At 42.8% G+C, this 10544-nt stretch overlaps 1 protein-coding gene and 1 long non-coding RNA gene across 18 annotated transcripts in view; one reads left to right on the top strand and one right to left on the bottom strand.

Moving 5' to 3' along the window:
* Positions 1-441: 441 nt before the first annotated feature.
* Positions 442-5514, bottom strand: LOC130609865 (uncharacterized). Its single transcript, XR_008974897.1, has 3 exons — positions 5400-5514; positions 2224-2350; positions 442-1553 (listed from the first exon to the last, which is right to left on the bottom strand). It is a non-coding gene; the product is annotated as an uncharacterized LOC130609865 (long non-coding RNA).
* GIGYF2 (GRB10 interacting GYF protein 2) overlaps positions 4821-10544 on the top strand; it is a 75578-nt gene continuing 69854 nt past the window's right edge. For 15 of the 17 annotated variants that reach the window (XM_057429256.1, XM_057429254.1, XM_057429250.1 and 12 more), the window contains exon 1: positions 4821-4950. The gene's annotated coding sequence lies outside the window, so the exon portion shown is untranslated. Of the gene's footprint in view, positions 4951-5515; positions 5653-5965; positions 5993-10544 lie in introns of those variants that run through there. The other 2 variants (XM_057429242.1, XM_057429243.1) reach the window with 2 other exon arrangements.

The following is a 10544-nucleotide window of genomic DNA, read 5'->3' as shown; positions in this document are numbered from 1 at the left end:
TACCATTTTGTTCACAAATTACGGTAGTGATCCCCAGAACTGTGTCTTGACTTGGATGAATAAGGGAAGTATTCTCAGGCAGATGCTCAATAGCACTTCCCCTTCTGTGCAGCAGTTCTGGTGTAAAAAGCCCTAATGTTTGCAATTCCTCAGAAAGGGACGTGGCTGTTTAAATATTTGAAATACTGCCCATTGCTAAATGCTGACATCTGAAGGTTTTCAGCCTTCCATTATCTTAAAATAGCCACTGTCTCAGCTGTGGTAGTGCCCCAGCTGGGATCTAGGCAGGTTGCTTCAGCTATGTTTCTCTTAGCATTTTCTCCTCCTGCATTTATAGAAAGAAGGGAGGGAGTACATGGACATCTGAAAATGGGTCCAAGCATCTTGTTCCTACTGTTGCTGATGTGCTAACCACTGACCACTGGCATGGTCAATTTGGGAAAAGGGAGGGTGTGCTCAGGAGGAGGTTTAACAATGCATCATTTCAGGTATAGTCCAGTGGTGAAATGGAACATGTGAATAATTTATCCAGTGTGACTCCTACTCTGTGCATTGTCAGCAGTTGATGCTGTGTGTCTGTGGGCCATTGGGTCTCGGAGGTGAGTTAAAATCAGGATGAAGGCTCCTTAGTCTCTGCTTCCAAGGAAAACTGCAACACTGCAGCTTTTTATTTTCTTCTTCCCACTGCTTACTTGTGCTGTTTTGCACGTGTAGCTGTGTGAGGAGATGGGGACAGCAGGAAGAGAGGGTGGGAAAAGGGCTTGCAGTGGTTTTATTCCAATAGATGCTGGTCAACTCCAGTTGACAAACTTCAATAAGGAAGTGAGCAAAGTGTGGTATTTGTGTTTAGCTCCAATAGGTGCTGTTAGCTGCAGCTTTCATTCAGTGCAATGAACAGTAAGTGTTTTTGGGTGTGCATTTATTTTGAATTTAGCTTTGCAAAAATTGACACTGGGAAATTAATTGGGTTCTAAATAGCTTTGTTTTGCTGGCAATTATTGGATTGAATAACCATGTCATTAGGTTATGCAAAAGTACTTAAAATTGCTTAGCAAAACCTCCCATCTAATACTTACTGCCTGACAATACTTAATTGTATTTACCTATAATTAGCATATACGATCCTTGATCCTCTGACCTTTCATGCCTGATGTCACCACAGGTGGTTCTTAAAGGTCGTGGCAATCCCAACTCTTTACTGATACCTGCTGGTGCATCAATGCTGCTCTGGCATTCCTGACATGCCCCAAGTGGCACTAAGTAGAGAAGGCTGATTAAAAGCCTGTTGTGCTTTTGGGTCTTTCCCTGTAGAGAAAAAGACTTGCCTCAAGTCACTCATCTCCTAGAATGGGAACTCCAGATGGTCGTTGATCCCTCGAGGGTTTTTGTTTAAAGTTTCCCAGAGTAGAAGATGTACGGTAGAGAAGTCACTAGCACTTCAGCCAGCACTGAGGATGGCTTTAGCCTGTGTGGATATACAGATCACAGTGTGTTTCTCAATGACACTTCTGTCTTAGGCATTGTTGTTGGCTTCAGGGGACAGTGTTTGTTGCCTAAAAAGCACAGTGTAAACACGGTCAGGAGAGAAAGGGAAACAGTATGATCAGGTTCTTCCTGGCCTAGGGTTCAGGGTTTGTCTGTGAGGATTAAGGTGACCAAATCATATTTTAACCTTATGGGAGCATCCAAATAAATTCCTTCCAAGATGGATTGGAGTAACTGAAGTGCTTTATTGTTGCCTTTCAAACTCAGCTTGTCACATGGGTGAAAGATCTTAAAATAACTGTGTTGCAGAACGAGCAGTGTGTTTGCGGTAATGTCTTTTAAGCCATCTGAGGGTGATGGATGTGTTGAAGTGACTGACTTGAAAAACCTACAGTTGGATGTTCACCTGCCTGCCTTTGTCTGTTGCTTTTATTATTTTTAGGGATATGCCAGAGGACATGGAAAAATGGGCTGTTGGGAAGACAATGACACTTCTTAGATAAAATCCCTGATATTTTGACAAACAGGGAAGCCACTTTTCCAAATAACAAAAAGTGGGGGTGACAAGGGGAAACGTGACAGACTGCTGCATCTTCTGGGCTGCTTTATGCCATTGTTTACCAGTTCAAGGCTGTGCTCTGTTTGTTGTTCCACTGTTGTAGTAAAGGAGGCAAGCTAAGGTGGGTGAAAGCAATGGGTCAATGAGGAACTTTTTAGTCTGTTAGGAATGCCTCTTACTTGTATGTGGGGTTTTAACAGTGAGGATGAATTGGCATGGAAAGCCAGGGCTCTGAAGTACATCATGTTCTCGGTATCCAGAGTAGCTGCTGGGGTATTTCATTCCTACCTTGTATCAGCTGAAGTCCTGTAATTGAAACATGTAGGAATTTACCCCCACAGGTACAGCACTGAACTTTTATGACAGTCTCCCTGTTCTGTTTGGATGAGTGTTGTGGAGGATTTAAGATGCATCTGCTATTACCAACCCCCAGAAACTCATCCGAGTTTCCTTAAGGTATTTTACAAAAATGCCAAGTTCTGCAAATGAGGCATGCTTCAGACACTCTTGATTTCTTTTGTCTCAATAATACAATGCTTGTGCTAACTGGGATAAAAAGTTTCCCGCAAGTGCTAAACTTCCCACATCTCAGAAGAAGCTTGTCTTAGAACATGTGAAAACGTTTTTGAGTCCTCAGACTCCTGTTTGGTGAGTAGAGTAACAAGGTGCAGCCATTTCTACAGTGAAATTAGAAGTTCTTACTGAGGGCTTCAAAGACAGTGCTGCCTCTCTTCCTCCCCACACCATTATTAGTTATTGCGTCAAGCTGCGTGACAACAGCCAGGGGGATCAAATGCAGCTTATCACAGGCCAGCCTTTTGCTAAAGGGAGCTTTGCTTTTACATGCCAGCCTCCCTAAAGGAGGAGTTCAACTCTAAGTTTTTTGGGTGAAGTAGTCCTGTGTTGTTCTAAGCTAAAAACAAGCCCCAAGGATTAGACGCTTTCAACCCGTTCACTCAGAAGAATCGCTTGTGTTCACTGTTGCATCAGTTTTGGCTGGTGTTCAGTGCACAATGACAAGTATTTATTGACCTAGAAGCAAAGGGAGAAAGCTACATGGACTGTGACAGAAATCACAACTGGAGTGAAATTGTTTCAGCTGAAAATGGTTGTAACTTCAATAGCGCATAATAGACAAGAATAGTTTTTTAGGCTGAAGGAACCACATGGGGCTATTCTGCATCATAGACTAATATGGGTTTGAGGACTAAAAATAAGACAGTTATGTTTAGCAAAAAAAAAAAAAAATTGAGCTTGTCATTTTCCCCATCAGGAAACTCAGAGTCAAAATATGTGCACCTAATGCCCTTTTTCTGTCAGTGTCAGCATCCTCCTTCCCAGCTGTATCCCACAGCAGCATACCTGCAGGGCTCCTCTGGTGCAGGGGTGAGAGTGGGTTTGACCCTCTCGCACCAGGGATAATGCATGAGCTCAAAACAGGGTTGCTTCCCAGAGGTAAGGAAGATTTCTATGGCCTTGTAGTGCCACCAGTAAAGCTGAGTTACCTACATGCAAGCTAATGGGAGAGAAACAGTAAGGCTGCAGGTGGGAGATTATACCTTGAGAAAGATGTCTACTGTATGGAAAAGGGCTTGGAGTATTGTGCGTGTTTGCTTAGAGCTTTAAAAAATCCTTAATATCTACAGGTGTGGATAATTATGGAACTTCCTGCACATGTACCAAAGACATTGCAACCAACCCTGGAAGAACTGAAGTTAGAAAGTGCTATACTTCTATACAAGTGCATTGATACTAAGACCAATAAGCAACATTGCTAAGGGCCTTTGAAGGAAATTCCGTACAAGCTTTTCTTGATCACCGTAATGGGGTCAAAATTCATGACCAAATGGAAAACTATTTGAGACATTTTTATAGTGATACCAAAGTTTTGCCATGGCTTAGAGGGCAGAGTGTGAAAAGCACTATGTCTCTTGAATCAGTTTTGTGTTATAAGCAGAAACTTTGCGTGAAGTCTCTAAATGGAATAAGTATAGGAAATTAAAACCATTAATTTATAATTGTGTACCTATATAGCAAAACATTGCAGGCAGTTTCTTTTTTGGCCTAGATCTGTGTCAAAATAGCAAGTTTAATAGTTGGGTGATCAAATTGCGTTTGGTGGGAGTAGTTTCGGGGTGGGGTGTTTTTTTATTATTATTTTCTTAATATTGTTTTTCATTTCTCTAACTTCTGTCTTGAAAGAAACCCATGAAGAGCAAAATCAGGCTATAGTAATTTTCTTTTGAGGAGAAGTCACTAGCATGTGATTGGGTAATATGAAATCTTAAATGGCATTAGTGATGCACAGTAGATTTAAGAGGATAGCAGGGTAATGCATTTAGGCGACAGCCTTTTATGCTATTCTTTGTCTCTATGCTACCACTGCTAACCCTTCAGCAGTGTGCCTTGGATCTAGTAGTGATCTTTGAATGGAGGAAGCTTTGACAGTGAAACAGCTTGTAAACCAGGATTCCTTTTGGCTGAGGTTGTCTGTACTGATATCTAACTCCTGCTACGGGGCTTGGAGCACCCTGCTCTAGTGGAAGGTGTCCCTGCCCGTGGCAAGGGGGTGGAATTGGATGAGCTTTAAGGTCCCTTCCACCCAAACCACTCTGATTCCATGGCGACGACCGCTGCTGCAGGAGGCAGGGCGGGAGCAGCAGCCGGTCTCACGGGGAAGGCGTCAGCGCCGACCCGGCCGCCGGCGCACAGCGGGAGGCTGCAGTGCGCCACTACCTCCGGCTGGGGGCGCCCGCTTTCCCGCGGGAGTCCGGGTTCTCCGCGGCGGAGGCAGATGGGCGGGGCCTTGCCTCACGTGACGTTGCGTGGCGGCGCGACCGCCATCTTGTGTTGTTGGGGCTGAGGAGTCGCTGTGGTCGTGAGGGACTCTCCGTCCGGGAGCGCAGGTAACGCCGTCTCGTCGGCTCCCTGCCCCCGGCACCGTCTCGGCCGCTCCCGCAGCCTCGCTGCCTCTGCGCTCCCACCGCTATCGCCGCCGCGTTCCCCCGCCTGTGGGAGCGGGCCTAGGCCGCGCGCCGAGCACCGGCCTTGCCGGCAGCTCCAGTCCGCCGCGGATGCCGCAGCCCCGAGGCGCCTCGCGGCCTACCGGGAGGCGAGGCTGTCTCGGTCTGGCGGTGAGGGGCACGTCCGGAGGGGCTCCCCTGCGCTCCAGGCGATGGGCTTTTGAGGGGCTGCTTGGGCCTAACCCTGCTTGGGGGTGTGGGCCTTGTCCTCTCCATGCGGCTTCTTGGCAGCGGAGGACGGTGCCTGTCAGGCGACGGCTGGGTGCTCGCGGCTTCTCACTCCCCGTGGGGCTGGCACCTGTGTCCCCGGCGGTGTCTCTCCTCACACTGACCCTTGTGAACTCGCCCGTCCACTCGCAGCCCAGGGGAAGCTGGCCTGTGCTCCAGCAGCGCTCGCATTGAAGCCGCTGTGTGCCCTGCTGCGAGCACGCCCAGCCCTGTCACAGGCTGAGGAAGGAGGGAGCTCATCGAGCATTCGAGCCTTCCCCCCATCCCCCAGGCAGCAGGGTGTTGGGAGCAGCAATGACCAGCAGTGTTTGACTGCAGAGGCCTTGGCAGGCTGAAGAGAACATCGATCAGGATTGTGTACGTTTGGTATTGATCCAAGACAAGTAGTTTCAGTGTCAACAAAGCAGTCTCCGCTTTTTCAGTTCTGTGTAATTGCGCTTTAAAGTGGGACAAGTAGTAGGCTGAAAGGAGATGCTGCCAAGTAGTACTTCTGGAATAAAACCTATATTTTCCCCAGTAACCTTCAGCGCCACGTTCTTGCTTTGCTGCTGTAATGGTTTATCTCTTGTTGTCGTTCTTAAGTGTCTGTTTTCTTGGGTGGGAGGGGAAAAAATTCTGGTTGTGTTTTTCTGTCTAACTTCTTGTTGCTCATTCTGTTTTCTTGCTTCAGGAGCTGACTTGGGCAAGTTCCTGGAAAGTACGTGTGAATTCTTTTTTTTCCCTTCCCCATAACTGCTTGTTGCTTTTGTTCTTAAGAAACTTTTTAATGAACACAGATTAATTTGCTGCTTTGTGAATAGGACTTTTAGTAGATGCACAGTGTGATAATTGGGAACCTTTGTGAACAAAATTAGTTGCAGTTGTCACTAATAAAAGCTTTGCTCTGGTATTTTTGAGCTCTGCTATTGGGTGTTGTCTCCAATAGATAATAGGAGTTTTAGTATTACAAGATACTAGAATGTTTGCCATTAACTTGAATAGGAATCCTTTGAACAGTTATCTGATGCTGCAGTGAAAATGTGTACCCTGATCAGTCTGGGGGGTATCAACAGAAAAGGAGTGTCCATTGCCCCTTCTCCACCATCTTCACTCCCTAGGCTCATATGTTTCTACAAGTTAACTGATGTCAAGGGTCACATGTGGAAGTGTTAACTTCTTACTGAATGTGATAAAAACCAAGTTTCTCTCTAATGGACAGCTATATTAAAAAGGAGTCAGAGATTTATCCATGGGAATTAAATGTCACTTCAAGTACGACTCTTGTGTTGAGACTTCAATAGCCCCTTTTCAATATCTGACAACATTGTGTATAAATACTAGGATTTCATAATGATTCCAAGAGCTGCTCAGGCTCTTGCTGGCTCTGGATACATGAGGATACATGAATGTGCAGGTGGATACCTTGTCACTGTGTTTCTCTTAGGACCTTTTCTGAATGGTTAAAGCAGGAGCGTAGAACTAAAATGCAAAGTAATTATGTTGCAGTGATGATTTGTTTCACAGGGTGATTAAAAAATAATTTTATACCACAGTAAAAACTTGGACTCTTGCAGATCCTCTCTTCACTACAGATGTTGATCTTAAGAGGACTGTGAAATAGGAATATCTGGAGATACTCTTGTTAGTGCGTTGTGTTTTTTTCTTGCCTTCCTAAAACATATAGTAAATGAAAAATGCAATCTTTATGTTGATGCAGGTTGAAAAAAAGCTTGTAAGTAGAGACTTGAGTGCTTTACAGCTAACTTAATTTTCTCAACTGTTTTGCTGCTTGATTGAGGAAAAGACTGTGTGTAAAACAGAAGTACAAACAAGATGATATTTTTTTTTTTTTTTAGGGAGGTTAGACTAAGCATCTTTGTGTCACTTCTCCTGTGCTTGCTGTCTCCAAAGGCCAGTTGCCTAAATGTAGTTCTGTCACAAACTGGAGTTTCTTATACCTGAAAACGAGAAGAAGGTTGGCAGCTCTTTTAAGATCTATAGGTACTTATTTTTTAAGACCCCCTCACCTAGTTGTCAGTCATATGGAACATCTGACTGGGGCAGCTGACTGGCTGAAGAGGTGCTACCTGCCTCTGCTGAAGGTTCTTTCTGTTTAAACATAGAAGGGAAACGCTGGTTCATAGTAATTGATGAAGGTGAGACAGGTACTTGACCATGGTCTTTTCTTGCTTCTCTGCTTCTTCCTTTAAAGTAATTCAAGGCTCCAGCTTTTTTGTGTGTGTTTGAAATACCAAGAATCTGAAATCTGATTCTGCCCACTTCTGTCTGATCTTGTGAGTTCAAGTAATTATCAAATATATGTTTAGTACTTTTCATTTAGGTTTTTAAAATTCCTTCTTAGGGCTTATAAGGTATGATTTTATGTCTTCTCATAGTCTGATATAGAAATAAGTTCCTTTTCCTAGCATTTTTTTTTCCTCATTTTTCTGTGTTGTTTTTTATTTTCCCTCTTCTCAGTGCTTCTGCTCAAAGATGACTGGAGATAAGCTATATTTAATTCATGATTGTAGATAGAGCTACGAGCACTGTAAAAAAGAGCAGAGCAATAAAATTTCTGCTCACAAGTGTAAATGCACACGCCTGATCTGCCTTCTCCTTTCTACATAGCTTACCATTGGATGCTTTGATAAGGGGAAACTCATCTCTCTGTTACTGAAGAAGTGTTTGTGTTGAAAGGGACTCTGTGTGGTTTTCTCATCCATTTATTTTAATTCAGAGAGTGACATTTGAAAGTCTAGGTGTGTAAAATGCTGCAGGGGTGATGGTATTTGGTTTTACAGGAACAAAGTCAATTTTCACCCCAGCTTAGCCTCTCTTTTCTTCTGTTCCAGTCAACTCCTGAACATTTGTGTTTGCACAAATGATCTCGCTTGAAAATTGTCAGAACTGAGAAATCTTAGCAAGTGTATTCAAGGTGTATGTAAGTTATGAATGGAATGAAGAAGAATTAAGTGTTTTAAATTATAAGGTCTATACAGCATTGGCCCTCTTGTGGTTGCTGGTAGCATGTATATGTGTGTATATATGTATATAAAATCATGTAATTTATCATAGTGATGTTTAGTCTTTTAGCTCAGATAGTGATGGGGGGTGGTAACAGACTGAGGTGTTTCATTTGCTTTGTTAGTAGGTGAGGTTGCCACAGTGTGTTGATCACAAAATGGTCCACTTCTCTTTTTTGTAGAGGGACGGCTGCCAGTCCATTTCTCCCTAAGGTGGTTAAACATTCCTTGAATATGGAAACTGTAGCAATGGCTTGATGTGCGTGCTGCAGGGAAACTAGGCTGCCACTGAAGTTCGTATGTCCCTCTTGCATTTTGTTTTCTTTGGGGATGGAGAGGATGCACAGAATTGTTTTGATGCATCTGAGGTTTTTCATCAAGAATGAAATCCGAGTGTGTGTTTTCAGGAGTTCACCTCTCCTGTAGTCGTTACAGCTTGTAATATATAGAAGCTGGATGTCCAGACCAGGATTGTGGAGAAAACCAGAAGGGATAACAGGAGCTTTATAGAGGCACTAGAGTCTATAGGTCGATGAGAAATTCTGATGGACATCTAGAAAATTTCTGTTAAATGCTGCCTTGTTGACAGTGTCTTTGAGATCATTTATTGTGTGTTATGTGAGGGCTTTTTTTTTTCCTCTCAGTTAAAACTGTGCATTATGATTTTTGTCTCTTCTGCCATATATTTTAAAAAAGGCAGATAAGAAAGAATGATTACTTGATGCCTTCAACAGTGGGTCTTGAATTTGTCATTATAAACTGGTAAATGAGCCTATGTATAACATGTCAGGAAAATAAATGGTTGGGAAAATGCTTGTATGCTAAATAGGTGTTATTACAGTGAAAGCAAGCATGATGCATTGCATTTGTGCAGGTAATATTTTGTTACAAGTGTTTGGTCCTTTTTATTTAGTAGAGGAATACTTGTTTCTAATCGTGGCTACTATGCAATAATTATTTTTTTTCTTTCCTCCTCTTGTCATTGACAACAAATTTAAATACTTTGTGTTCTTATGATGAAGGTACTGGTTTGTGTGACTGTGAGATTCAGAGGGTATAGATGTCCATGTGTGGATAAGATTGGGTAAAAGCAGATTTGTGTTCTGTGTATGGTGTCATGAGCCAGGTCAGATTGGAAGAAACAGAAGGAAAGAAGATGCTGTGCACTGTAAAAAATTTCTTTGGGTGAACTTTTACAATGGTGAATGGATAGGTTGATTTATGTAACTTCAGATGTGGAGTCAGAATGTCATGTGGCAAAGAGCTGGCATGACTGGCAGGTAATGGATGTATGAGCAGTTTTGAGTTTTGTAAACCGTATGTGGTAGGACCTGAGGATGATTTGGGTTGGAAGAAACCAGACTTTGGTAGTTGTTTGCTCCGGCCTCCTGCTCAAAGCAGGGCTGATGTCAGTGTTAAACTGAATAATACGTGTGATAGAAAGTGGGTGAGGCTGATCATGGAAGTAGCATATGACAAGGTTTTTAAGTAAAAGCTTCTAACAACTGGTTTAATAAACTGGAGGCTCAGTTCAACTACCATTAAAACCAGTGGAAGCTTTACATTAAGCTAAGTTAATGCTGAATCATCTGTATATGTAATTTTCTCTATTTATACTAGGCTAGTACTAAGGCAGGATCACGTCATCACAAGTCAGCTTACAAAGAGGTGACTCTTAGATCAAAACAAGTGACTATCTTTAGCAATAGTAACATAAAGAGAAAAAAGTGATAAGCTATTAAAAAGCGTTGTAATTCATATGTAGTAACAAGTTACCTTCTGACTTACTGGTTGATGAACATATGTAACCTGATTCATGCACTAATTCTCTTTAAGACCTTTTATTAGACAATTTCTCAGTATTGAGTATTTGTTTCCTTAAGTATAGGACATTTCAGAACCGTATGAGTAAGAAACCTGAAAGAAGGGGTGGGGGAGAGCATTTCTACAAACCCCAAAGAAAGTGTTTATGTAAATGACATTTAAAAACAAAACCAGAAAACTTCACAACAACGCGTATCTGTTCATTCAGTTAATGTTTTCAATGAAGGTAGTCTGAAACTTTGTTCTGCCGCTTTAAATAGATGTATGGTCTGTATAATGTGTGTGATGAGTGCGAGAGAGGTGCAACAGCGTGATTTTTGGTTGCGTTCATGTAGTCTGGCTACTGGCCTTGTTGAGGAGCAGGTCAGCATCCTGAGCTCTAACGTCTTGTGGAATGCACACACTAAATATTTACCTACCAGC

This window comes from Pezoporus wallicus, unplaced genomic scaffold (assembly GCF_028554395.1).
Source record: "Pezoporus wallicus isolate ANWC-B61680 ecotype Strahan unplaced genomic scaffold, APGP_CSIRO_Pwel_v1 contig_593, whole genome shotgun sequence".
In the NCBI taxonomy this organism is placed as follows: domain Eukaryota; kingdom Metazoa; phylum Chordata; class Aves; order Psittaciformes; family Psittacidae; genus Pezoporus; species Pezoporus wallicus.
The sequence above is the reverse complement of the archived record's forward strand: the minus strand, read 5'-3'. Positions and strand labels throughout refer to the sequence as shown.